General features: G+C 42.6%; 1 protein-coding gene across 12 annotated transcripts in view; it reads right to left on the bottom strand.

Annotated features, from left to right (window-relative positions):
• Nucleotides 1-26,165, bottom strand: part of LOC106974083 (uncharacterized) — a 241,939-nt gene that overhangs the window by 84,608 nt on the left and 131,166 nt on the right. The window contains exon 4 of one of the 12 annotated variants that reach the window (XR_008292699.1): nucleotides 8,657-10,181. The exons of the other annotated variants lie outside the window; for them this stretch is intronic. The gene's annotated coding sequence lies outside the window, so the exon portion shown is untranslated. Of the gene's footprint in view, nucleotides 1-8,656; nucleotides 10,182-26,165 lie in introns of those variants that run through there. 12 annotated transcript variants of the gene reach the window in all.

A 26,165-nucleotide genomic window follows, 5' to 3' on the forward strand; every position in this document is an offset into this window, starting at 1 on the left:
GAACACTGCTTGGTTTTATCTGAGTAAATATTTCACTAAGGTTCTTAAAACACTTTCTCTGTTAAGAGTTCTGCTTCAATACATTGGAAGTGGTATTTCCAAAGACTAAATTGCTCCATTCTCTGATTTAGTGGAATGTGTATTTTTTGAAGAATTACAGACGAATCATAGTGAATTTTCTTTTAAATCTTGGAAATGACCCAGAGCTATGACTTATCCATCGCTATTCTCATAAAATATAACACTTGGTAGGAGAAAAGGATTCAGAGACAGATCTAACATATTTTCTCCCTAGTTTCCTGGGAAAAGGGAAGCTATGAGGTTAAATCAGGGTAAATAATTCACTACCTATTGTTCACTCAAAACAGAAGTGAAAAGTCGAATATGTGTGTTGCTGTGTTCGTCTCTGAGGGATGCTGTAACAAAATACCACAGCCTGGGTGACTTAAACAACAGGAATTAAATCTCACAGTTGCGGATTCTGGAAGTCTGAGATCAAGGTGTCTGCAGGGTTGACTCCTCTGCATCTCATTTCAACTTAACTCTTTAGAGACCCTGTCTCCAACTACAGTCACACTCTCAGGGACAGGGGGTTAGGGCTTCAACAGACGAATTTAGGGGACCCAACTCAGCTCATAACAATTACACAGCACTTCTGCAAAGCCCACACTCTCACCAGCGGGCAGAGGCAGGGCGCTCATACATGGGGCCACTTTCCGAAAGAAGCCCTTTTGTTTCAATTCAAGACGATAATTTTCATCCCCGTTTTCAATTCTGACTCAACGCTAACTGCTCCAGCTGACTCAAAGAATCTGATAAATATTTACAGGGAGAGAAATAAATTATTGGACACCCAACTGAAAAGAAAACACTCACCTTGAGTTTCTAAGATAGCCAAGTTTAGACTCCAGCGCGTCTTCTGGCATTTCTGAAGTCGCTTTGGCAACTGTTAATAATGGAAATGCTGCTCTGCTAACAGCAAACATTTCCAATGACCCCACCAGCGGACCGAAAGCACTTCAAGCCACAAGGCACAGCCATCAAGCATATGGCCCTACTGTCCTGGTCACACTTCCGTCTCCAGGAACAAGCCGAGTCCTGCTTCAGTGAGGTTCGAGGCACCAAGAGTCTGCCCTTTGCCTTGACAGTGTTTTCTTCTGATGGACTCAAATTTAAGTAGAATGATTCTAGTCCTTCTTATACATATAAAAATATATTCTATCACTTTTATTTTTGTGAATGCAGAAATGGAATATTATACATACTGTACTTAAGGACATCACGTTATATCCTGGGCACCTATCTAACACTCCTAATCTCTATGGCTTGGGAACTTACTACCAAAGAACCTCTGTAGCTTAAGGATTCATGCTCTGTAAGGATTCATGCTCTGAATTCAGAGCATGAATCCTTAAGCTGTGACTTAAGATTCATGGCTTAAATAATTCATGCTCTAGCAGCCCCTAGAGCTCAGTGGTGAGTTCTAGGCCTGATGTAAGAGAAGAGAGCCCCTGGACACGATTGTCCTAGGAGAAATGTCACAAGGCCCAGCAGACCCACTCAGCCTCTGGGTGAAAGGAGAAAAGCAATCTGGGCTGAATGCCTTCTTACAAAGCTCATGCTAGAGTGTCTCCATCTTACCTGTTTACTTCATGTTCACAAGCCTAGAAAAATGTACATGTCCGTCCTTCCTTCCTTCCTTCCTTCCTTCCTTCCTTCCTTCCTTCCTTCCTCTTTCTTTTCCTTTCTTCCTTCTTTTCTTTCTTTCTTTCTTTCTTTCTTTCTTTCTTTCTTTCTTCCATTTTTTCTAGTTTTAGGAAACTAAAACTCAGGGCTGTTTAGTTTAGGAAACTAAAACTAAAACTTCCTATTAGCAAGTAGCTCCTAACTCGAAATGCCAAAATTCCATCACATGGTCATCATCCTCCAAAACCTGTGGTCTTTAGGTGTCTCATGCCTTCAGTTAGGTGCAGAAGGAAATGCCTGGCCCCTATTGGCCATCAGAGTGGGGCAACCTTTTATGAGATGTTCTGTCAACAACTTAGGGAAACCTAACTAGCACAAAAGAAGTTCTATAGAGATTTCAAGTTTTTGAGAATATAATTTCAAACAAGTATATGTATGAGTTCTTTTCATAGGATTAAACTTTGCTCAGAAGACTAGTTTCTGAAAAAAACAAAAATTTAAAAAATAATTAAAAAATAAAATAAATTAAAAAAAATTTTTTTAAAAGACCAGTTTCCGAGGACTTAGTAAATATTTGTTGAGACAAAGAATAGAGACGTGTCAGGAAGTAGGTCAACCAAAAATGAGCACATTTCCTTTGATGATAAGCATGACTGCACAGGCAGTCCAAACCCTGCCTCTGTCTCCCACTAACTATGGTGTCATCAGGTAAGTTGTTAATCCTTCGTGTCTCATCTTTTTCATCTGTAAAATGAGTATAAAACTAATAGGTGAATACATAAACTGTAATACATCCAGACAATGGAATATTATTCAGTTCTAAAAAGAAATGAGCTCTCAAGCCATGAAGTCACATGCATATCACTAAGTGGAGGAAGTCAATCTGAAAAGGCTACATACTGTATGATTCTAACTATAAGACAGTCTAGAAAAAGCACAATTATGAAGACAGTAAGAAAAAAAAAGTAGTTGCCAGGAATGGGGAAGGGGAGGGACGAGACAAATGAGTATATAATGAGTACCTATGTCAGTCAGCTTGTCGGTCAGTAAGACCAATGGGTTACTCTACATAAACCACTAGAACTGGTTGGGGCACAGTCTCCTACTACTACCGCTACCTGCTACCTCCGTACTAGCAATCTGAAGAAGAGGGGCTGTCACATCTATTAATCCTGCAGACTACTTCAATATGGCCAAGAAAAGGAGGAAGGCCGTTCTCCAAAGCCCACATGAATGAGTTACTGAGAACCTGAATACTGTGTAAAGAGATGGTTCACAAAATTGAGTGCGAAGGACTCAATGTTTACATCCTTCAAAATGTATACGTTGAGGCCCTAACCCCTAACGTGGTGGTGTTTGGAAGTGGGGCCTTTGGGTAATTGGGTCTTGAGGGTTGAGCCCAGATCAATGGGATTAGAGCCCTTCTAAGAAAAGACATTAGAGAGGTAACTTCTCTCTCCTCCAGGGGAGGACATAGCTAGAAGGTGGTCATCTGCAAATCAGTAAGAGAGCTCTAACCAGGAACTGAATCAGCTGGCACCTTGATCTTGGACTTTCTAGCCTCCAGACTGTAAGAAATAGATTTCCGTTGCTTAAACGAGACAGTTTGGGGTATTTTTCTTATATCAGCCTGTACTGACTAAGACATTGAGTGAGTGTCAACAGCACCTGGAGGGCTTGTTTGAATTTTATGGCCCTTCCCCACAGAGTTACTAATTCAGTAAGTATGGGGTAGGGCCCAAAAATTTACATTTCTAGAAAGTTCTCAGGGGATATGATGTTGCCAGTCTGGGAACCACGCTCTACGAACCACTGGTTTACTGAAAAGCCTGGCTCTGAGTTGGAGATGAGTAGAATGGCAAATGACCCAGGTGAGAGCCTAGTTGGAATCAGCCCAAGTTTTTTTTTTTTTTTAATGTTTTTATTTATTTTTGAGACAGAGTGAGACAGAGCATGAGCAGGGGAGGGGCAGAGAGAGAGGGAGACACAGAATCCGAAGCAGGCTCCAGGCTCTGAGCTGTTAGCACAGAGCCTGACACGGGGCTCGAACTCACGGAGTGTGAGATCATGACCTGAGCTGAAGTCGGACGCTCAACCAACTGAGCCACCCAGGCGCCCCGGAATCAGCACAAGTTGTAAGCTAGAGCTGTTCAAATAATTGGTACTCCAGGTAGATCCAGAATTCCTTGACATCATTTTTTTCCAATGAGGTAAAGTCTAAGAAACACATGGAAAATGTAAGTCTAAAAATAATGAAAATATAAAAGAAATGAAACACTCAGTTCCAGCAAAATTGCCCAACATAAGAGGAAAGGGAAGGGATCCACTTTTGTGAAGTGAGTTAAACTGCTAAAACTTCAACAAAATTTTTCATAAAATTGCAAGGGAGGAGGGCTCAAGATGGTGTTATAGAAAGACCTTGAACTCAGTCTTCCCACAAACAGAATAAATCTACGGCTACATATGAAACAGTTCCCTCGGGTAAGGAACTACTTGAACAGCACATCCACAAAAGAGGATAAAAAGGTCACATCAAGTTGGGTATGAGAGGTGGAGATGTGGTCTGGCAGGAAACTCCACTCCAGATGCCAGAGACCCACAATCAGGAGGGACCTCACAGTATGAAACTTGCCCCTGCAGAGTGAAGGGTTTATGCCCCACATTAGGTACCTGACCCTTGGGACCTACACCAAAGGACGAGACCCCATGGCATCTGGCCCCGAGAAACAACAGGGCTTACCGCCAGGAGAACCAGTGGGTTGTAGGAAATAGAAAATCCACTCTTAAAGGGTTTGTGCACAGACACAGTCACTTCAGGTTTCAACACAAAAGGAACAATTTGACCATATGCAAAGGAGACTCATTTCTTAATCTAAAAGCACCTGCTAGAGACACAGGCACATGTTGTGTTGGGACTCTCCCTGGGGACAGAGGTGCTGGTGGACACAATTCGTGTTCTCCTTCTGCCTCGCTGGTGCCAGTGCTGGCAGGTGCCATTTTTGTACCTTCCCCTGCCATAATCCATCCGCAGGAGTGCCCTGCCCCCACATGCCACGGCCATAGCTCACCCCATCACAGCCAGCAGGCATGTGCAGCATATACAGGGGATGCCCTCTGAATGCCTGGCTGTGGTGGCCAGGGAGGATTATTTTTCGGACACCATGGACCTGAAGTAATTGGAGAGACTGTCTTTGTCTGGCCACCACCCCCAGGGCACTGCACAAACAGCAGACTGACACACGTCTCTAGTCTTCACGTGCAACAAGCCTTTGTGCCCTCAGCTTCATTGTAAGGAGCAGGTTTCAGGTTTGCCACACAACCAGAAGCTACAGGGGTGTCCCCAGGGAACGTGCACAGGAAGACACTATACAGTGCCCTTCCCTGGCCCCACCATGGCTTGCTGATACCTCCCAGAAAGGAGTTTATTCGCTTATCTAAAGCAATGATGTTTCGAACTGTTGCCTAAGGGACACCTCCAGAACTCCTGATCTGGAAGCCAGCAGAGTTTACAATTATAGACAGGCCCACAAAACTATATATATTTACATACCTTAAAAGCTGCACACACACACACATACACACACACACACACACACACACACACACACACACAAACTGCTACCTGAGGATCTGGCTTACAATTAGCCTGAACTAGGCACTATCTGAGATCCCTTCTTTTGGAACACTGGAAGGTCTTGGCACACCCTTAACAACTGGGACCTATGAAGAACAAGTCAGGCTACTTAGACAATCACAAAGTTCTGATTAAAAAAAAAAAAAGCTAGGACAAGGTTAAATAACAAATTTCATCTCCTATATAAAACCACACCTTCAAGATTGGGAGAGGTAGCTATTTAGCCTGATATATAGAAACAAATGCAGAGAATCTAGCAAAATCAGGGAACATAAGAATATGTTCCAAACCAGACAAAACCTCACAAAAAGACCTTAATGAAAGAGAGGTAAGTAATGTGCCTGATAAAGAGTTCTAAGCAATGGTCATATAGAAGCTCATCGAACTCAAGAGAAGGATGAGTGAACACAGTGAGAACTTCAACAAAGAGATAGAAAACATAAGAAAATACCAAACAGAAGTCACAGAGCTGAAGAATGCAATAACCGATCTGAAAAATACACTATGCAGGTTCAACAGCAGACTGAATGAAGCAGAGGAGTGAATCAGCAAGCTGGAAAAAAGCGTAGTAGAAATCACACAGATAAAGTAGCAAAAAGAAAAAAAGAATTTTAAATATTTAAAATAGCTTAAGGGACCTATTGGACAATATCGAGTAGAATAACATCTGCATTACAGGATTCCAATAGGAGAAAAGAGAGAGAGAAAGAGGCAGAACACATATTTGAAGAAATATTATTAGCAAGGAGATTCAATCAGTAATTAAAAACCTTCCAAACAAAAGTCCAGGAAACAGACAATTCTACCAAATATTCAAAGATTTAATACCAGTCCTTCTTAAACGTTTCCAAAAAATTGAAGAGGAGGAAATGCTTCCAAATTCATTTTACAAGACTGGAATTAAGCTGATACCAAAGCCAGACAAAGATCCACACAAACAAAAGAAAGTTACAGCCCAGTATCTCTAACGAACATAGATGCAGAAATCAACACAATGTTAGCAAACCAAATTCAACAATACATTAAAAGGATGATACATCATGAACAAATGGTATTTATTCCAGGGATGCAAAGATTGTTCAACATCCACATATCAATCAACAGGATACACCACATTAACAAAAAAAGGATAAATTTCATATCATTACCTCAAAAGATCCAGAAAAAGCATTTGACATAATTGAACAACCATTTATGATAAAAACTCTCAACAAAGTAGTGACAGAAGGAATGTATCTCAATATACTAAAGGCCATATATGACCAGCCCACTGCTAACATCGTACTAAATAGTGAAAAGCTGAAAGTTTTTCCTCTAAAATCATGAACAAGGCAAGTATGCCCACTCTCATGACTTTTATTCAACACAGTATTGGAAGTCCTAGCAATAGCAATTAGGCAAGAAAAAGAAGTAAAAGCCATGCCAAATGGGAAAGAAAGAAGTAAAACTGTCTCTTGCAGATAACAGATTTCTTTATACAGAAAACCTTTAAAACTCCACCAAAAAACGTTTAGAACTAAAAACTAAATTCAGTAAAGTTACAGGATACAAAATTAATATACAGAAATTTGTTTCATTTCTTAAACTAACAACCTACCAAAAGGAGAAATTAAGAAAACAATTACATTTATAATCACATTAAAAAAAACTCAGAATAAATTTAACTAAGGAGGTAAAAGATCTGAACACTAAAAACTACAAGACATTACTAAAAGAAATTGAAGAAATAAATGGAAAGATATTCCATGCTCATTTATTGGAATAATTAACATTATTAAATGTCCATATTACCTAAAGCAATATACAGATTCAATGCAATCCCTACCAAAATCCCAATGAGACTTTTCACAGAACTAGAACGAATAATTCTAAAATTTGTATGCAACCACAAAAGATGCCAAATAGCCTAAGTGATTTTGAGAAAAAACAAAGCTGAAGGTGTCACGCTCCCTATTTTCAAACTGAACTACAAAACTATAGTAGTCAAAACAGTTTGGTATTGTCATAAAAACAGAAAACAGACACATAGATCAGTGGGACAGAATCAAGAGCCCAGAAATAAACTCACACACATATGGTCCATTCATTTATAATAGAGGGGGTAACAATATATCATGGGAAAAGGACAGTCTCATCAATAAATGCTGGGAAAGTGGACAGCCACATGCAAAAGAATGAAGACCCCTGTACACACAAATTGCACAAAACCACACCATATACAGAAGTTAACTCAAAATGAATTAAACACTTAAATGCGAAACCTGAAACCATAAGATTCCTAGAAAAAAGCACAGCAGTAAGCTAGTCGACATTGGTTGTAATCATTTTTTTTCTTTTTTTTTTTTTTTTTTTTTTTTTGGTGCAAGGGCACCAAAGCAGGGATAAACAAGTGGAACTATATCGAACTAAAAATCTTCTTCACAGCAAAGGAGACCAACAATGAAACAAAAAGGCAACCTACTGAATAGAAGACATTTGCAAATCATATATCCCATGAGAGGTTAATTATCTAAAATATGTAAAGAACTCATACAACTTAATAATAAAAATATTCAATTAAAAAATGGGCAGAGGACCTGAACAGACATTTTTCCAAAGAAGACATACAGATGGCTAATGAGCCCACGAAAAGGTATTCCACATCACTAATTATCAGGGAAACACAATTCAAAGCCACAATGAGATATCACCTTACACCTCTTTGAATGGCTATTATCAAAAAGACAAGAAAATCAGGTGTTGGCAACGATGTGGAGAAAAGGGAACCCTTGTGCATGGTTGATGGGAAGTAAACTGCTCCAGCCAATTCCTCAAGAAACTAAAAATGGAACAACCGTATGATCCAGTCATTTCACTTTTGCTTATTCATTCAAAGAAAACAAAGCTACTCATGTGTAAAGATCTGTGCACCCGTATGTTCGCTTATCATATTCATAATAGTCAAGATATGGAAACAATCTAAGTGCCCATTGGTGGATGAATAGATAAAGAAGATGTGGGACAGATGGAGAGATGATAGATAGATAGATAGGTAGATAGATAAATAGATAGGTAGATAGATAGATAGGTAGATAGATAGATAGACAGACAATGGAATTCTATTCAACCATATAAATGAATTTAATCTTGCCATATGTGACAACATGGATGGAACTTGAGGGTGTTCTGTAAAATAAGTCAGAGAAGGAGAAATACCATATGCTTTCATGTGTTGTGGAATCTAAAAAACAAGTTAACAAACAAAAATTCATAAATACTGAGAACAGATTGGTGCTTACTAGTGGGGGAGGGGTTAGGGGTGAGAAATAGGTGAGAAATAGGTGAGAAATAGGCTCAGCTGTAGTGACAGATGGAAATGAGACTTATGGTGGTGATCACTACACCGTGTATACAAACGTCAAATTATGATGTTGTACTCCCGAAACTTACATAATGTTGTATGCCAAGTTTACCTCAGTAAAAAACAAACAAAAGAATCAAGGCAACAACAATGAAAATAGAACAGAGAGGCATGTGTCACTAACTTAGATATCAGAAAGAAGCATTTATGCTGTTTTTAAAGAATCACGAGAGGGGCATCTGGGTGGCTCTGTTGGTAAGCGTCCGACTTCGGCTCAGGTCACGATCTCACAGTTTGTGAGTTCGAGCCCTGCACTGGGCGTCTGTGCTGACAGCTCAGAGCCTGAAGGTTGATTCAGATTCTGTGTCCCCCTCTCTCTCTGCTCCTCCCCCCACCCATGCTCTGTCTCTGCCTCTCTTTCGAAAATGAATAAACATGAAAAAAATCTTTTTAATAAAATAATAATTAAAAAAAAAGAATCACGAGATATTCAATACCTGGAAAATCAAAGAGAACAGGAAACATTCTGAGGACCAGCCCCTGACAGGGAATGGTCCTTTCTTGGAACCCCAGGGCTCGAGGTCAGCGACCTCAGCTCATTCCTCTATCTACCAAAACTGATTCTCTGAGGGAAATGAACACGCAGAGCGGGGAACACCACCAGCCTGAGGGGTCAGTCGTCACAGCGCCAACCACAAGAGGCAGTGGAAGAGGTACAGGAGGAGTAGACTGTGTCACCTGTCGAGTCCTATCCTCAGCTTGACCCCAGGAGAGCATGGCCACTTGGAAAACAGGGGCACTCAAAACAGGGTTTGATTACACTGGATGGGGAAGAAACACACATCAATAAGGTCTTGGGTCTGTAGCTGCAGCTGGTGCAAATTTCTAATGTTTGCGATGAACTCTGCAAACTACTGGGAGGAAACACTATGCAGAGATGAGCTGGGGCCCAGCTTGACGAGCGAATTCTCACAGCGAAGCCTACGTCCGTATAGTAGTGGACACTAACTGACCTTGCGTTGAGACTGAAACAAAAAATGGTTCGATCTCCCTCCTTCCATCAGACGTCACCGGATCTTTGCCCTGGTCTCAGCTTGCTACGTTCCACACTGCATTCACTGCTGGTTCGGCGGACGTCCTTTCGCTTCAGTTAACGGTGACACCAACAGTGATTTGCTTGCGTAGGTGTCTGTTGTGTACGTGTGCACGTGTGCGTGCGTACATGTGCGTCTACACTCGTGCATGTGTACTGCGCCCTGTGTGCATGTGTGTGTGTCACGCGTTTGCGTGCACGTGTGCCCATGAATGCACGCGTATGTGTACATGTGCATTTGACGGGAGTGGAGCGCGCAGTGTGGTGTGTGACCTACTGGCCTTCTGGATTCTCCAGAAGGTGAAACAGTCAGCGGTTTGCGTTGCCTCGGCTGGACTTCTGAAATCCTGAAGGAAGCGCGGTTGGCAGAGACGGCCACGCAGCTCCAGCTGCCGCCAGGAATCCCAGGGAAGACTTTTTGGCTGAAGCTAAAGGGAGTAAGAAACAGGAGGGTCATTTGGTGCTTTCTACTTTCTCCCTGGAAATCTATTAAGGTACAGGAATTCACCGTGGTCAAATACGGAACATTTTTACTTGCTGGTCCTTTGGAAGGACGCGCCTTTAGTTGGCCTTCTAGTTCTGTTGCAAGGATGCGCCTTTAGTTGGCCTTCTAGTTCTGTTGCATAATGTCTGGAGACCTATACTGTCAGCTAGGCAGGCCCGGAGCAGGAGAATAGAACAGGAAGGGGGTTGTCACCGTCAGGATGACACTGTTCTGGAGCAGAAAAGGGGTGCAGGGCACACGTGGGCTGGTACAGCCAACGTGATCCGGAAGGCTGCGGGCTAACCCGGATGTCAGAGCGCCCGTCTCCCGGCAACTACCCCGAAACTGATGAGGAAACATTCAACCGATGACTTCCTCCATCTGGAAATCAAACTGCAGCCTGTTGCAGAAAATGAAACCCAGAGGAATGTTCTCGTGCCCTGACCACCTTTCCCAGAACACCCTTGGCCTCTCGCCTCTGCCTGCATCCCATACTCAGTGTCCCTGCAGGTGGCATGGCTTCTCTGATTGGAGGATTCTGAGGGGACATTGCTACCCCCTCCCCTCCCCTGCCAGTGGCTGCCCGACTTCCTGGTATGCAGCCTGCATTCAGTCAACCCTCATTCATGCAACCCTCATTCAGTCAACCCTCCAGCCTGCAAGGGAAGCTTCCAGCCTGGGAGGTGGAGTCCATTTGGGCGGGAAGGGAGAGGGTGAGAAGGAGGGTGGTTACTGACCAGACACCATCTGCGTGAATCGGTGCATTCATGCATCAGTAGGACGGAAGCTGTCATTTTGACCACCTGTTGGATTCCTGACTCTACGTCTCCAGTGGTTCTGAACTTGGAGAAGGGTCTGAAGAGTGCGGGACTATCACTGCTCAAACCCCAGCCGTGGTAGCAAAACCCTTTATTGGATATGGCTAGATTGGCCGTGAGGTATGAAGACCGGCGTCTGCAGCTCTCATTTCTGTTTGAAACTCTGCCACCCCGGCTTTCCCACGGGTGAGCCCCCCAGGGACGTGAGATCCAGGGGAGTCGTGATGTCTGGTTTTCACGGGCCATATCGCTGAAACTCTGCTAACCGTGACGCCTGGGCTGGGAGAGGGCAGGAAAGGTGAAACCCCCACCAGTACAGAACTCCAGACTCTGGCTCCAGCCCGTCCCCCACCAGCCTCTCAACTGCTACCAACCGAGCAACACGCAACCCAAAAACTATGCAGCACGAATCCCACCTTCTTCATGAATGTTTCCCTCTGCATCCCAGTCAAGAGTGTTTCTCGGCCTTCTGTGAACCCCTAGAGATTTTAAGCCTTCTGTAAGGCATTCACGACGTTCTAACCTATTCTGGTACTCCCGGCTTCTCTGCCACTTGACTCTAAGCCATTGGAGGGTAGGAGCTTCATCTTCTTCATTGCGTGTCCTTAGGAGAGCTTGCAAAGAGCAGTTGATACAAGTTTGTTCAATGAAATCAGTTTTACCTCCTGTCGAAAGTATTTAAAGTGCTCGGCGTTACGGCTTTGTACATTCGTCCCAGGGGGAATTATTCTTTACCACCCAGAAATTGTGAATTGCATTTCAGATGAAAGCTTTTGATTAAAACAGGCCTTGCTGGCAAAAGCCCCTCATGTCACTAGCTGTGAGTGGTGCCAGGATGCGAAAATGAGCCGGGTCCCATCCGGCTTTCAGATTTCAATAAACATCAATACTCATACGTTTAAAACGGAAGCAAAATCCTTCAAAAGATCTTAAACTGTGCTGGAGTAAGGATGAAATATACTGCTGATCTGAGAGTTGGCACGGCAGGCAGAATTTCTCAGCTCTTTGATCAATGCTGAAATGGCCGAGAGTCTCACAATGGAAAATAACCATGTAGGTTACGCAGCCAGATCCCTCCCTTCGTGGATGAGGAAACTGAGACTCAGACAGGGCCGCTGATGGGACCGGTGACTTCACCGCTGGTCAGCTGAGGTGCTCGGGGCAACACCTCCCCCTGGCTTCCCGCGAGGCTGCGGAGATTGCCAGTTAGTCCAAACCCAGCTACTGAGAGAGCCACCGATGAGGCCACGCTCCAAGTTGTAGGAGGAACAGTCTGGAGGCCATGCTCAAGGCTAGACAGAAGCAGAAAAGCAGGGGAGAGGGGACACCCTGGGCCAGGAGGAGGTGACGATGGCATGTGCTTTAGGGGATGTACTGGGGAGAGAACATTTTATAGAAATAATTTGTTTGATAAACTACTTTCTAAATTTTTTAAGTGTCTTCATTTTCGAGAGAGAGAGAGAGAGAGAGAGCATGAGCAGGGGACAGGCAGAGAGAGAGAGGGAGACACAGAATCTGAAGCAGGCTCCAGGCTCTGAGCTGTCTGTCTGTCAGCACAGAGCCCAACGTGGAACTCAAACCCACGAACTGTGAGATCATGACCTGAGCCCAAGTAGGATGCTTAACCGACTGAGCCACCCAGGTGCCCGGTTTGATAAACTACTTTCTAAATAAATTAAGGAATGTTAGTCCCCGATATTCTTTTTTATACTTATTTTCCAGTGGTTCCTGCCAGATTGTCCCTCTGGGCAAGACATAAGAAAATGATAACGTTAGAGCTCTTGTCCACAACACAGAAGACATGTCTCTTTTTATCCATCTCAGAGGAGGAAACAAAAAGACCTGAAAACGCAAAATAGAATAGGTTCACACTTTGGACTATCATGCAGCTATGAAAAGACTAAGGTAGAGCTTCTGTAGTGATGTGCCAGCACTTGAAGAACACCCAGGTAATTCTGTGAGTAATACAAGTCAGTGAATAGCCTTATAATACCAGCCCACTTATTCCAAAAGCAAATGGGGCAATAGTCAGCAGGTGCACAGCCCTGTGTTCATAAATACAAAGGCATCTCCCTTGAATCATCTCCACAGGAAAATGGAGCATGGCCTTGCCAGTCTATATCCATCCACGCTGTCCAAACATTTGCTAACAAGGATGTATTTGTGTGATAGTTTTGTTAAAAAATAGATTGAAAGAGTGCTTTACTATACCAATTATGTTGGCATTGCAGACAAAAAGGACATTTCTACCCAACTTTCTTGGCTTGTAGAGATAAGCAAAAGCTGCAGTGAGAAAGTTTTGGGAAGATGTGACTTTAAAATTTTTTTTTATTTTATTTTTTTTAATTTGTTTTTTAATGTTTTATTTATTTTTGAGACAGAGAGAGACAGAGCATGAACGGGGGGGGGGGGGGGGGTCAGAGAGAGAGGGAGACACAGAATCTGAAGCAGACTCCAGGCTCTGAGCCATCAGCCCAGAGCCCGACGCGGGGCTTGAACTCCTGGACCGTGAGATCGTGACCTGAGCTGAAGTCGGATGCTTAACCGACTGAGCCACCAAGGTGCCCCTAAAATTTTTTTTTAATGTTTATTTATTTTGAGAGAGAGAGAGAGAGAGAGAGAGAGAGAGAGAGAGCATGAGCGGGGGAGGGGCAGAGAGAGAAGGAGACACAGAATCCAAAGCAGGCTCCAGGCTCCGAGCAGTCAGCACAGAGCCCAATGCGGGGCTCAGAATCACAAACTATGAGATTGTGACCTGAGCCGAAGTCAGACGCCTAACCGACTGAGCCTCCCAGGCGCCCCGCAAAGATGTGGCTTTTAAAGGGCCAAGAGGAGCAGGTCCAGAAGCCTGGGATCGGGTGAACCCTGTTGTGGTAAAGCATAAACCTGTCCAGAGAGGCATCAGCTGCTGTCAGTGCAACAAGGCAGCACGCCCGGCTGGGTGGCCTCAGAAAGCCACACGTATACCTGATATTTTCCTGTAGGGACTCTGTCAGCGATTCAAATATATGGGTTATAAGAATTTATCACGCAGTCTACTATACAGTTTAATCAACAATGTGTGTCTGTTTCTTTTCTTGATATTTTTATAATAAAAGTCTTTTCTTGTGCACGACGTTAGCTTTAGCAGATCAAATGAGACAACCTTTCCGCAGTAAGCACACTCCTCTGACTCAAAGAGTGGCTAAAAATGACATTAAAACTTTCCCCACATTCTCCTTTCCCTCCTTTTCTTTCACTTATCACAATGATCTGAGGCCTCACTGTCTGTTTTACTGTTGTTTTGAAAATTACTTGGGCTTCTAAAGAAAAAGTGATCCAGTGATTAAACAATTGATTATCTTTAAGATTGATTAAGGATTGCCTGGGGACAATAATTTTATTGCAAATACATTACGCATAAACTACAGAAAAATCACCAACTAACTTGAACCTGTGGAAATATTATTACTATAGATCCTAACTAATACTGAATGTGCCCCCTTTTAAAATGAGAAAATAACCTTCAGCTCCTTTAAAATGTAGAGTTTGGCATTTTACTAAATTTCATAGGGAGAAAATGTAATGAGTCAATAAACCCAATTTGGAGGCTGGTTATTGTCACATAAATTAATTTGCCTGCTAAATGATCAGATTCACATCCACCTTTTTCCCCACCATCTGCCTCACAACAAAGTTGGCATTGTACTCCTTTGAGGACGGACTATAAAAATGTCATTACTTAAAGGCTTATTATCCACCAAGTCATGTTAAACTCCAATTTCCCTGTGCTTGCTAGCTAACCAGGTAAAGAACGGAGTTTAGATTTTTTTTTTCCAGAAAAACTATACACACCAGTGGTATGCCTCGAGGCATTTCTTTTTATCGGGCTATTGTCCAAAAGAGCAGTGCCGCCATGTGACCTTGGACTCCTGCTTGGCAAGCCACCCCCATTTAGTGGGAAGATGGCAGGCCACGTTTCCATGGCTCGGTTTTGACTTGTCTCTCCAAACACTTGTGATCTGTGAAATCTCTCCTGACTGTCACACTGAGTGATCCCATCCCATTTCTCTGCGCAATCAGGCACCTGGCAGGCTTTGCCAAACAGAATGCTGGTCAGGGAGGGGTGTGCGGGAGCCAGATTTTTGCTCTAGCCAAGTTCTAAATATGACCCTGATGGAATCCAAAGGCCAAGATAATCCTGACCAGGGTCTTCATACAATCCTTGTTTGATGGTAGAAGGAGAAATATGCTCAGTAGAAAAAACAAACAAACAAACAAACAAAACATGGTCGATATAAAAGAACTGTTTAATATTTAAAAGTTTTTAAAAAGTCAGACACCAAATCCAGAGTCACTACTAATTGCCTTTTTTTTTTTTTTAAATGGCTAAGCTACAACACCCAGTGGTCAGTGATGATTTTGTGTTTTTATTTTTTGCTTTTTCATTTGTCTTCCCTAGCAGTCAGGGTAGCATTAAATATACCAAGCCATTCTGTGCTGTATAACTCCTACCGTTTAAGCTTCACCATAATGATATAATGTGGACTTCTTGTTTGATGACTCAAATTTTTTTCGGAACTATGTGACATGTAGATAATTGCAGCTATTCAAAAAAAATGGCTGATAATTATATTACTTGAGGAAAGAATAGTGGGGAATATATTTCGCCCTCAGCTTTTCACAAATATATTCTTAATCCACTAAAAATTTTGAGAATTTACTCTATGTTAAATATGCAAAAATAAATACAATATAAAAAATAGATGGCCCATGCCCATAGGGCATAGAGTGTCTAGACTCTAGCAGGAAAATCGAAAAAGTAAAAAGTAATCTACTCTAGTATGTAATACAAGAAAATATTATGTTAGGTACAATAGAGGGACGGAGTAAGCAAGGTCCCTGAGAGCAGCTGGGTCTAGCATGGAATGTGACTGGCCAGATCCAGGCAGGAATTCAGTTCTCGAGTGTTTCAAATGTCATGCAAAAGATTTTAGAATTTGTCTAGTTGGGAGCCATTGAATAATTTCAGGCAGAAGATTGGTACAAGGTATGAGTTTTGGAAAGTGCATGTATTCCAACAGAATCAGAGCAAATGTGTTGGGACCAGGGTGAAATTCGCAGTGTGAACACCAGAGGAGGCTGCTGTGGGTCAATCCAGGGGAAGATTCTGAGTCGGAGTCACATAGCAACAGCAGGGACTCACAGAAGTGTGGGTTCAGGTGATGAGAAAGGACCACGGTTAGCCATCAGTGGGAGCAACACAGTGAGGAAGGGAGAGGTCAACTAACTATGACTCCTAGATGACTGTCAACGACAGCTCACCACAACCACGTGGGATGAATTTCCATGTCCAGTACAAGTGGGAAGAATGAAAAACAATGAGACACACTGATCACACAATTTACCTGAAGGGCAGGCTGTTTGGAGGGAGGTAAGGAGGATTTTGCTGTTCCAACAGCATGAAGACGAAGCAGAAGGAAAAAGACAGAAATCTAGTCATCAAAGATTAACGCCCAGCCATCCAAAGAAGCCTTTGGGGATAGTAGAATGGGAAAGGAAATGGGGTGGATTCAAGTTTTAATTTTAAAATTTGGGTTAGAAAGTGGTGAAAAGACAGACAAGACCTTGAAACACGCTAAATATATTGGTGGCAGTGGGAAGGGGAGGGATATCCAGAGGTCAGTTGGAAAAGGAAACTGGTGAAGGGCACAGAGGACAAGGAGCAGACACCCATATGTGACACCTCCGCCCACACCCGGAGAGAAGTTTCTAGTCTCAAGGTTGGCAGGCAGCCGAAGCCACAGGAGGTGCTCGCCCCTCCTGAGCTCCAGGTCGCCTTTCCTGAGCTTGCCCTGGGCACTGTCAGTCCCTGAATCTACTGGAATCTTGTCTCCATAGAAGATTTGCTAGTCGGTGGGTTTTCTCTGCAAGATCCCGAAACATCTGGCTGAGTGTTGGGACAGCTTGGGAGGAACCAAAAACACTTAAGCAACAAAAGAACACCAAGTCAACTTCCAAGGGTTGAGGTTCCTGGGCCAACATGAAATTTGTCAGGTTAATCTAAATTGTGGAAACTAAGTCATACTGCAGATACTTGCCTTGAGACTTACATTATATGAACCTGCTATCTTTCTTCACTCAAAATCAGATAATTTCCAGATAACGCTTTCCCTCAGTACTGCATAGCCTCGGCTTGAAGGCTTCATTTCCAGAAGAAATTTAAAAAATTCAATCATGGCCTCACCATAGGAAAGTTAAAGGGAATCCTTCCCAAGGTTAATGTTAAAGAAGCCCGAAGTTCATTCTACACTGTGGCATTATGGAAATAATCCCAACCTCCCGAATATAGTTTGAGTAGACAAGAGTGCTATTAGAAATCAAAAGTATTATAGACAACAGAGGAATTACATTTACAAATTGCCATTTGTATTCAGAAAATATAACATCTATTGCAAAGATACCCTGTGCATTACTTACATTATTTGAGACCACTTTTTCATACTAATGATTTCAGTACCACATAGCAATTTAAAACCTTTTTATCCTGTACTTTTTGTGAAGACACTTTTGGTCATTTTCATACCATGAATGTTAGTGATAATGGCAAACATCCATCTGAATTAGTTACTATCTGATTTTTGTTTTATTCCTGTATACTCTTCTAATTTTCAGTTTAAAAATCAAACATATTTGACTTGAGACTGCCAGTTCAACATCACCAAACTTTTCAAAAAATTGGTGCTAAGTTACACATTAAGTTCATTGAAAATTTAATTCTATTTTAAGTGTGCTGAAAATTAGGCATATTTATTTCCTCCAGAAGAGAGCCTTTTGTCTCAAAACACCCTTTAGTAGTATTGACTCATTTTAACTTTTGAAACCAGGTTAGGGTGCCTGGGTGACTCGGTCAGTTAAGCATCCAACTTCAGCTCAGGTCATGACCCCATGGTTCGTGGGTTCGAGCCTGGTGTCAGGCTCTGTGCTGAGAGCTCAAAGCCTGGAGCCTGCTTGCGATTCTGTGTCTCCCTCTCTCTGTCCCTCCCCCACTCACACGCTGTGTCTCTCTCAAAAAATAAATAATAAGCGTTAAAATTTTTTAAATTTTGGAATAAGGTTAATTTTAACTATATCAGTATAATATGGGAAATAAATTTTATTCAGATTTTTTCTAGAAATTGGGGTTTCTGAGCTCCTATAAAATTTATTGGTCTCTCTTTTTGATATTGTTGTTATTATTATTCCTGTTCATATGCAGTTAATTTTCATTCTCTCCCATTGTTTCTATAGAGTCAAAAACCACAGGTCTAACATGTCTTAAATATTATGCTATGATTCAGTAATAATAAATTTTTGTGACAAAGATGTTGGTATAGAATCAATACCCAAATCTATGCACATCATTTCATTTTTCTTCCTGAAAATTATGACAAATTTAAGTACTAGTTTACTAAAAGAGGTCTGCTATTGGAATAGGACTTACATTCTTTCGACAGAAATGAAAAAAAAGCGAGTCAAATGTCGGGGATATACTTAATGCTGAGTGCACACACATACAAGCACACGCGTGCACAAAGCACATGTACATTAGAAAGTCTGAAACCTACGGGTATTTGCTTAGAGCGAGAGATGCTAGAAGATCTATACGACACATTCATTATTCAGATCTCGGCTAGCAACTCTGAACTGGGACCATTTAAACTGAATTTTGTTAACTCACTTTGATAATAGGATTAAATAGCTGAATACCATTTGTTCACCCCAGAAGCAAGTACTTTCATCATGCACAGCTGTTTGAACTTGAAAAATACATAATGTTTCCAGGCCCTGACTATGTATTTCTTAAAGAATGTGGAAATATCTATTCTACTGTTTGAAATAACACATAATAATGCATTTTAATACATAAGCGATGTAGGGGTGCCTGGGTGGCTCAGTCTGTTAAGCGTTTAGCTCTTGATTTCAATTCAGGTCATGATCTTGCAGTTCATGACCTTGAGCCCCGCCTCAGGCTCTGTGCTGACAGCCTGCTTGGTATTCTCTCTCTCTCTCTCTCTCTCTCTCACTCTGTCTCTCCCCCACTCACGCTCACTCACTCTCTCTCCCTCTCTCTCAAAATGAATAAGTAAACTTTAAAAAATACTTAAGTAATATAAAGAGAATATCTAATGAAAAACAACAATTTGATCTTAAGAGATTCCGGAGCGTATTCTGAAAAACCCAGAAAGTCATAATTGATGAGCGTCGTAATGCGGTATTTTTGTCTCCACCTTCTTATCACCGCTGTAGTAAACATAAATGCTTTTAAGGAAAAATGTTCTTGGCTACTCTTTACAAAATTAATGCAGACCTCTGTGTTACAATCCCTGTGGATCTCTAAGGAAGCCAAATTAACAGGTTGAGAAAGGGACAGTCCACTGTCTGGGTCTGATTTAAGAAGATTCTTCAAAGAGTCGGTTAGTGTGTGGTCGTTCAAAGACTCTCCTCCTTTACATAATCCCACAGCTATTTTTACAAATATGACAATAAGCCCCCAAAAGATGGGAGCATCTCTATCATTAGAGCCTCTCTCCCCAGACTTACAGTACCTGGTGTATAGCAGATACTCAATAAATATTTGCTGAGTGAAAGTTTCTACCCTTTCTAATATCAGGGTGAGAACTGAAAGACAAGAAAAGATCCAGGCAAATAGAAGATGCCGTGAATACTGTGCATGTACCTCACCTTCTCTTTATATTGAATTCTACTTGATAATTAGAGGTAAGGCTAAATATATAGTGAACATATTCACCAACATGATTATAGACTACTCATCACCCCAGCCAGGAGCACACATGGCTCATAAGGACCAAAGGGATCAATGGACTATGGACAGATGGAAACACACCATCCAAGAAATCAGAGAATGGCAGAGATAACCGACCAAAGGGTAGCCTAATGGATGAACTGCCCAGCTTGTTTGGCTAAAGACATATTACGGAGCTAGCCCACTGCATTGAGACATAAGGCACAGAACTAGAGGCAGAAGATCTTTGGAAATGTACAAGCCAATTGGATGCCAACGGGAGCCTACAGATTTCAATTTTTGAGTCAGAAACATTGTACCCGGACCTCCTGTCAGGTAAGCTACCTAAATCAAGTTTTTTCTTGGTCCTCTAAAAACTGAGCTTCTTTCCTTCCTTTCTGCATACTCCTTTTCCCAAGGAACATTCTTCTTCTCTTCTCTCAATACTGGCTATGGGACTATTCTTATTTGTCCAGTTCCCATTCTCCTTGCTATCTCAGAAAAAAAGAAACACAATGCGTTAATTGGGCTTTTACTACTACTTTACCAAAAGGCAATGGGAGATTTGGAAAATAGCAAGCCAGGTCTCAAAAATTTGGAAGTTTCAAAGGCTCAGGAAACCACCTGAAAATAACTGGCATGAGTTTTTATGTGGGCGCATCCTTGCTCTAAGCGCTTTGCATGTACCAGCACATCGTTGTCATGGCAACCCCAGCAGATAGGTGCTATCATGATTAGTCCTTAAAATACAGAGACCAAAGTTTGCACAGTAGTCATGCCATTACCTGGGCTGTAATACAAAATAATCCAGGCCTTACTTCTCACAGAATTTTCTCTGACTCTTTTCTAAAAAGTCTGGAAGTTTCTCTGCCAGGAAACCTTTCTTGATTCCCGGAGTTCCTCGCATCTACCCACCTCACCCCCCTGAAACTTTCTCTCAATAACTTGTAACTTCTCTGTGTGAAATAAGGGGAAACAGCACTCACTCTCGAGCACTGTTCTACTTGCTTTACGTAAATGTCTTCACATAACCTTCAGAGACAAGGTAGGAAGCATTTTCCCCAGTCCATAGGAGACAATGAGACTCAGAGACGTGAACGGTTTCCCTAAGTCAGGAAGCCGGTGCTCACGGGCAGGGTTTGATCCTACACTGTCTCAGCCTCCCATGCTGCCCGCCTTTCGGCCAAGCAGGTCGTGGTCACTGATGCGGTCCACAAAGAGACACTGATTAGCAGAGAAGGCAAAACTTCCCCCATAAATTCAGAAATGGCAGCCAGTTGCCCAGGGACAAAAGTCTAGAGGCCTGGGCTGAGTAGGAAGAGACAACTCCCAGAAGAACACAAATGTCACCGATGTCACCGTCCTGATTCAAACGGCACCGGCAGGGCTCAGCGGAGGAACCGTGCACCTGAGCTGAGCTGGATGTGCTGGTCGGTAGGAGCCCAGCGCTTTCCACACCAGTCTTGCAGGTAACTTCCGTGTGCTCCTCCCAAGGCTTCTCCTCCACCCTGTACCAGCCCTACATTACCTCCTGGGGTTCCTGAGTCCCAGGGGAAGATCAGACGAGGGGCAAGAAGCAGAATTGTCACTCCTGGCCCCTCCCCAGCCTGCCAGCAGGTTCCTCCCTTAGGTTCCAGGTGTCCTTAAGGCGACTGACTTTTCTCTCCAGCCTGGGGACACCCCTGCTGGTTGCTTATGCCTAGCCCACTCCTTAGGAAGCAGCCGTCTCGGAAAGCTTCCTAAAATGGTCCTCACCGGAGCGTGTCATCCTCTTGAGGCGGATTCTGGGACTGATACACACACACAACTACAAAACCAGTTTGAGGAATATTTTTATCGTAGATTCCTACTTGAAGAAATTATAGAAAATACGGAAGATATAGAAAGATTATTTTAAAATATATAAGAAATTGTACTTTTGTTGCAACCTGTATCTATTTAAAATTCATTTTGGAACCATCGAAGTAATGAATTTACACGTTAAGACGTCTAGTCTTCCGCCCCCGCCCCCCTCCTTTCTTTACCTCCTGGGTATCTTTCTCAAAGGCTACCACATTCAATTCATTTAACTATTTCCTCAACCTTTACCTCTATGCTTCCAGTTTTAGAGATGTCTACAATGTCTTTTTTTTTTTATTTGTCAAACTCTGGTCTACTGACATCTGGTTGTGAAGGACAGGATTTAGCCTCTATCCTGGCTACCCCTACTTTTCTCCTGCTTTCCTCCCAGTATAAAAATATCACACTGTTTCATCATTCACACTATGTGTAAATACCATCATTGGCCTGGAAGTGTTTTTTCGCTGCCGAGCCCATCAGTGTACTATAAACACATTTTCTTTTCTATACAATTTTATTAATTGACTGACTTTTTTCATCAGCTTGATTTTTCCACATCCCTATTATTGTTCATTCTTTTTAAAAAAAATTTTTTTTCAACGTTTTTTATTTATTTTTGGGACAGAGAGAGACAGAGCATGAACGGGGAAGGGGCAGAGAGAGAGGGAGACACAGAATCGGAAACAGGCTCCAGGCTCCAAGCCATCCGCCCAGAGCCTGACGCGGGGCTCGAACCCATGGACCGCGAGATCGTGACCTGGCTGAAGTCGGACGCTTAACCGACTGCGCCACCCAGGCGCCACTATTATTGTTCATTCTTAAGCTTTCCAACAGTATCATTTAAACACTCTGAATACAACTTTCCATACAGTCCAGCATGTCCAGTAGCTTATCAGTTCATTTTCTTTTTCCCAGGGAGGGCCCTGTTCTTGGGCTCCAACAGAGACTGGATATCTCGCTGTCCTGCACAGCTCCCTCCCTGGGACTTTTGCTGCCTTCTTAACTGTGTCCTGTCACTAGAACCCGAATCTTACTCTATTCTGACTTACACCTTCACACTGGGGGAAGACCTCCTCTTTTCTTTGAAAGTGTATTTGAGTGGTCAGCTTTTTGAGAAGTCCCTTGTATGGAGTTGTCTGCTCTGTCCTCACATGGTGGAATTATTGTCCTTTGTAATGTGGAAAGTATGTCTCCATTGTCTTCCTCAATTCCAGTGTGATTTTCAGAAGCATCAGAGCATCCTGATTTTTTGTCTTTGCTTCAAACATTTATTTTAATCTCATGATACATTTAGATTCTTTTCTTTATTGATCATTGTCTTGGGGAGTCAGGTTAGTGGGAGGAGATGCCAGACCAACCCAGAAATTAATTTTCTTCAGTTTGGTGGGGGGGCGGCTTTAAAAAATGATTTTTCTCTCTCCTAGAGAAAACTTCTGTTTTAAGGAAATTATTTTAAGAACGCAGACTACTTTTCTTATTTTTTTTAATCCTTCTTTTCCCAGTTTTCACTGTTTTACCGTCTTATTTTCATTTCTTCTGGTTTGGGCTTTCTCCACTCTATCTTCTGAATCTTCAACTGAGTTTTTAGTTTGAGTTCTCACATATTTTATCATCTAGAGTTCTTTCTTATTCCCTCTTTGTTCCTTCTGATATTTTTACATGAATATATATTATCTGTTATTTCTCTGAAAGCATTAGATATTATTTTACTATTTTATTCTAATGCCTTTATTATCATCTCCCCACTGAGTTCCTTTATTTTCTTCCTATTTTCCTTTTTTTTAATCATTGACTTTATGACTTTATTGCTCTTAGTTCATAATTAAGAATGAGACACTGATAACCCAATTGAGACATCTTGCAGCTGGGAAGGACTTGTAAGGAGTTGACTTCCTTAAAGATGAATCAGCTGGGGAGCAGGGGCCTTACAAGTCCCTGATCTCAGGCATTTCCCCTGAGGCTGCTCTGTTTCTCTGGAGGAGAGCCCCCCAAGGTGCCCCCTGGAAGGGGATGCCAGGAGCCAATGGGGAGAGGAGTATGAACATTCCCCCATGGACCTCTGCAATCTCTCAGGTTGCCTGATTTCTTCTACTCATTCCTGTCCCTAATCTGTGTTGGTCCTGGTGAGTTTGGGGCTGATGTGACTCATTTTCACCAGGGACTAAACTTCTAAGGTCATTGTGGGAAAGGGCTTGTGGAACAGAGCGGAGAAGGGGAGAATCTAGGACCCAGCTACTCCACCCTTTCCAGACGCTCCTCCTGTCCTTGGCCCTGGCCATCCTCTACACCTGGTGGCTCCCCTTCCAAGGTCCTTCCAGAGAGCCTGGGCAGGGCCAGGCTGTCCTCATCAGCACTCCCTCCACAGATTCTTCCAGTTCTGCCTCTGTTCTGCAAGCTCCCCTTTAGTCACCTTTAGTCACCACAGTGCTCCCTGTGACCACTCGTCACTTGTTCTCCTTATGACGAACAAACTAAAAGTGTCCATTCACTTGGAGTTTGTGGACTTAACACCTTTCTGAGTTTTTAACCTTCATTTCATTGGTGAAGGAGCCAAATAGTTAAAGTTCACGTGATTAAAGGTTATCAGAGGCCACCTGGCACCTGATATGACGTGGGCCAGGAGCAAATGGTCAAGGAAAAATTCTTGAAACATTTTCAGTGCAAGAAGGTGTTTCTGTTAAAGCACTGGGGCTGGACTCCTCGTGGGCACTGGGCGCTGGGATTAGGAGGAGTGATTGATTATATACTTTTCAGTTGGGGGGGACAGAGATAAAGAATTTTCATATGTTAAAGAAGACAGGACCCTGGAGTCCTGGCTATTGTCAAGCTAAGGTTGTTTTTCCCTCTAGCAAAGCATTAACTTTGAGACATGAGAGCTCCTGGAGGAATGTGCCTCAAGTATCTGTGGATGGGCAGCGAGTGGTAAGGGAATTTAATTTCATCTACATTTCCTTCTGCCTTTGCTCCTCCCCTCAGCTCCCCTATCCCATTGCGCGTTGCCCTCATCCAAAGCCTTTTTCCTTCCATTTCAAACCTTTCCTTTTACTTCCAGGGGAAAAAGAGGAACCTAAGACTCTTGTCTTCAATTCAAATGGAAATATGGAATTTAATGTGATTCACGTGGAGATATTTTTTGCACGATCTTTTTTTTATTATTCTTCTCAGGAGTTAAGTAATTTTTTTTTCCTTTTTGGTTTTATAGAACATTTATAGTGGAGGAAGAACATCCAGAGAGGAAGCTGTGCTTAGCCAAAGGCTAATAGTCAATATTTTGACTGGACACATAGGAGAGACTCTGTAGAGCTATTACAAAGGAGACCCAAAAGCTGGCAGTCATGGTAAATAAAACGTTTGTGTGTTTATGTCTGAATATGAAGAACATATTCATGGAATTAAATGGAATGAAAACAACACGAGAAGCACAAAGCCCAGTGATGATACGTGTGACAATGTGGTGGTTACTTTCATGTGTCGACTTTATGGGGGTGCCCAGATATTTGCTCAAACATAATTCAACACGTGTCCGTGAGGGTGTCTATGAGGGATGAGATTAATATTTAAGTTGGTAGACCAAGGAAAGCAGTTTGCCCTCCCCCACGGGCCTCATCCAATCAAGGAAGGCCTGACTAGAACAAAAGTGCCCCTCTCCCAAGTAAGAGAGAGTTCTCCTGCCTTAAAGTCTTCAAACTGGAACATAGACTCTTCCTGGTCCTACAGCAGCTTCCAGCCTTTGGACATGAACTGGGACATCAGCCATTAGCTCTGCATGCTTTGGACTTACCAGCCTCCATAATCATGTGAACCAATTCCATACAATAAATCTCTTTTTATCTATCGATTGATCAACTGATTGATTAATAGATATGTGTGTATATATGTATATACACATCCTATTGGTTCTGCTTCTCTGAAGAACACTACCTAATACACATTGTTGGTATTGTACTGACGACCCCCTACTCCCATCCTTGTGTCTGAATCACAGTCACTGAGTTAGTTAGCAAATCTGGGATATCGTTAACTCAGCAAGCATTGGAGGGTGGGCACACAGTGAGTACTTTATTCTTTCATTTAGCAAAAATATATTGATTACCACCTGTGTGGCAGTCCCGGTCCTAGGTTCTGGAGAAATAACATCTGCCTAAAGACAGAGGCCCTTCTCTCATGGGGTTTACGTTGTCTTGGGGGGCAGACAGAGCAAGCATGTCAGATGGCAATCAATGGAGAAGGAGGTCAAGCTAGGGAGGGTGGTCAGGGAAGCCTTACTGATAAGTTGGCAATCCATGAGAGTCTAAAAGAAATAAGAGAACCAATCAGGCAAAGGTCGGGAAGACAGCAAAGATTCCTGGCAAGTGCCCAGACCTTGGGGTGGGAACGTGTTTGGGACATTCAAGAAATAAGGAGGAGGCCAAGGTGGCTGAAACAGAGACATCAACGATGAGATTGGTAGAGTCATCCAGCAGCAGCCAGGGGCCAACTCAGGAAGAACTTGGAGGAGGTCACGTGA

Source organism: Acinonyx jubatus, chromosome F2, assembly GCF_027475565.1.
Source record: "Acinonyx jubatus isolate Ajub_Pintada_27869175 chromosome F2, VMU_Ajub_asm_v1.0, whole genome shotgun sequence".
Lineage (NCBI taxonomy): Eukaryota > Metazoa > Chordata > Mammalia > Carnivora > Felidae > Acinonyx > Acinonyx jubatus.